The sequence below is a fragment of the Neoarius graeffei genome, chromosome 9 (assembly GCF_027579695.1).
Source record: "Neoarius graeffei isolate fNeoGra1 chromosome 9, fNeoGra1.pri, whole genome shotgun sequence".
Taxonomy (NCBI): Eukaryota; Metazoa; Chordata; class Actinopteri; order Siluriformes; family Ariidae; genus Neoarius; species Neoarius graeffei.
In genome coordinates, this window is record NC_083577.1 from 396201 (window position 1) to 399811 (window position 3611).

The following is a 3611-nucleotide window of genomic DNA, read 5'->3' on the forward strand; positions in this document are numbered from 1 at the left end:
GTATAAATTTTTTTCTGGGAGGCGTTGCATGGCAAGCACTGAGTATACCCACAGCAAAAAAGTAGACTACACCACTGAGTGTGATCGATGTGAAGAGGGAGTCAGATAGAGTGATAGGCATGAAGTTGGATTTTCAAGGAGTGGTAATCAATGTTGTGTGTGCCCCACAGGTTGGATGGGAGAATGAAGAGAAAGAGTTTTTCTGGGAAAAGATGGATGAAGTGGTAGAAAGTATACCGAGGGAGGAGCGCGTGCTGATAGGAGCACATTTCAACGGACATGTTGGCGAGGGAAACAGAGGAGATGAGAACGTGATGGGCAGATATGGTGTAAGAGAGAGTGTAACAGTTCAGTGTTCGTGGGTGGAGCACAGAGGACGGCAGGACAGAGATCAGGTTTGACAGAACGTTTTATTGCCACACTTTTCAGCATAACAATTAGGTATGCACTTTTCAGACACACACACACTCAGCGTCTGGTTCAGGAAGAGCTCTCCTGCTCTCTGCTCTCCCTCCCTAAATAGGGCGCGGTCACTGGGAAGACACACACAAACAGGTTAATTGCAGTCAGGTGTAGTGATTCTGCCACTTACCTTCCCTGACTCCGCCCTCCTGTCACAGACCGGCGCTTGACCACGCCCCCGCTGCCACAGAGAGAAATGTGGAAGGGTAAACTCCAGTACTTTAACTTGAGTAAAAATTTGACTGTATGACTTGTATCGGAGTAACATTTGACCAGCGGTATCTGTACTTCGACTTAAGTCATGAAGTTGGGTACTTTATCCACCTCTGTGTTCAATGAGTGTCTGTCCACACCCTCTCTCTCTCTCTCTCTCTCTGTGTCAGCTTTCCTGGCATAACTACATGTACTTAAACATTGCCAAGGAATAGGAAATAAGTCCTGAGATCATACTTGAGCATATTCAGAAGTAATAAAAAACTTAAGAAATAAGTTGTGAGATCATAGTTGAATATATTTCGAAGTAATAACCAGAGTAGAGAAGAGGTGAAGCAACTGTGGATTAAAAGTAGTAACAATTAGTAAAAATTAATAAAATAAGTTGATCAACTTTTGGTTCAGAAGATGTTTTGGTAGTGCTTGGGGTTGGAGGAAAAGTACTTAAGGAAGAGGCACTCTTTTTAAGACTCATCTCATCACATCTCATTATCTCTCACCGCTTTATCCTTCTACAGGGTCACAGGCGAGCTGGATCCTATCCCAGCTGACTACGGGTGAAAGGCGGGGTACACCCTGGACAAGTCGCCAGGTCATCACAGGGCTGACACATAGACACAGACAACCATTCACACTCACATTCACACCTACGCTCAATTTAGAGTCACCAGTTAACCTAACCTGCATGTCTTTGGACTGTGGGGGAAACCGGAGCACCCGGAGGAAACCCACGCGGACACGGGGAGAACATGCAAACTCCACACAGAAAGGCCCTCGCCGGCCGCTGGGGTCAAACCCAGAACCTTCTTGCTGTGAGGCGACCGTACTAACCACGACACCTCCGTGCCGCCCCTGTAATTTACTTAGTTACTTTTAAAATCAACATTGACAACTACACACAACAGAGCGACCTGGTAGCCTGCCGCTAATCCCTTACAAAATCCTTTGTCCTGTTGCTTTTTTGGTGTTTGGCTAAGTTTTGGCTGAGCTGAAGTCCCAGCTCTAATAGTAACGGTTCACCACTGACATACACACACTCTCTTTTCCAGGTTTTCGATGTTTGTTGGTACGTTTTTCTCTTGTAAATATGTGTGAAGAATATTTAATGAAGTTTTGGTGGGCTTTCATGTGTTCAACGTGTCTTTCTCTTTCCCAGCAAACAAAGAAATGCTTTTGTGCATTCGCAGCATAAAAGTTTCTCATGGATTATTCCCATCAGCTCCGATGTGTGACGTCATGTTGTCTTGACAACCATGCAGTATCGTAAACCATATTCAACGCTTATTCTCGATTGGGTAGAGTGACGAAATACATAAGCGATATGCTAACAATATTGCATGCTAACAAACCAAATGAATGAAATCTGCTAGAAGGGAATAGAATGCATGTTTTTATTCCATGGAAAACTATGTACAATATTTGTATAATAAGGGATGTATAATAAACAATAAACAAACAGTAAATTGACTAAACAGTAAATTGACTCTCAGGCTGGCTTGTCCTCAGGCTGGCTGGTTCTCTCTGATCTTGGTCTTCTCCAACCCTCAAACATATTTCGAACTCGCAGGAAAGGGAAGAACTTCCTCCTCAGTTTTCTGCACGTGTCCCTCAGTGGCTTGCACTCTTCATCTGCTAGTGAAAAGATAAAAGAAAACATATTCAATAAACAACTCATTAGCCACATTTGAGAATAGCTTGTTTGCATGTTATGGCTAAATTAGCATCGCTGTATGTGCCACCATACATATTTAAGCCTAATGCCATTTATCATTATTTTCTTCAGCAAAGCAATGTCTATGCTCTTGACAGTGGATTATGTTGCTATTATTAATTTCTTCTCCACAGGAGGCTACTTGGGAACGGTTTGAATGGAACCAAAATGTACACAACTCTGTTCTTTAGGATTCTTTCAAGCGGAGAACTTCTAAATTCTGACTGGTTGCCGCCGAACCAGGTCATAGCTCATTACCATAAATTTGCCTGGACTTCAACTGTATTCTGATGCCCTCACTGCCCAAGACATCTTGCCAACAATCTCGCCGCTGAGACACAGTGGCTCACGTAGACATAGAATGAATGTCGTCTGGTCATTTTCACGTTCTCATCATGTTTGGTGTGAACATCGGGCAAGTCTACAAATTGTGACCTACAGCTGGATACTTGGAAGCTTCATATAGTTATTGTATCTTTTAAAAATGATGCTGTCCTATTTGTTTCTGTTGTTTACTTACTGTGTGTATTGCGGAATGCCACAAGGCTCAATTCAGAGCTATTTACTCAAGCAGTTAGCAATTTTGAACAGGCATTTATTGGAGTAACTCGTGGCTGGATCTCAAATGGTATTTTACTGGGCAACATCATTATGTTGTAACCTATACAGAAAACCTATTTAGTGAACTGGTAGCTATTTGGTAATGATTAGGACCAACATTGTGTCAGAAGGACTTCCTGAGTTTGTGTGTGTATAGTACAGTGCGACTGTTAATGATTTTTGTCTGTGGCAGGAAAGGCTGGCACTTTGCGTCAGTAAATATGGCCAAGAGCTGTGTACTTTCACAGAAAACTGAAAAATTAGAAATAGCTAACCAACCACCGCTCCTGGAGCTCGTCCGCTTTTTTCCTCCCTACTGCTTTCAAGTTGTTTCAAACAAAACTCTTTAATTTTAAATGATAGAATACAATAAGCTTTCTTTCAATCCAGTGATCACACACTATTATGGCTAAATTAGCATCGCTGTATGTGCCACCATACATATTTAAGCCTAATGCCATTTATCATTATTTTCTTCAGCAAAGCAATGTCTATGCTCTTGACAGTGGATTATGTTGCTATTATTAATTAATTAATTAATTATTATTTAATACACTTTCTTTCAATCCAGTGATCACACACTAGCGGCAATATTACTATATTACTGGCGTGGGTGCTTCGCGGC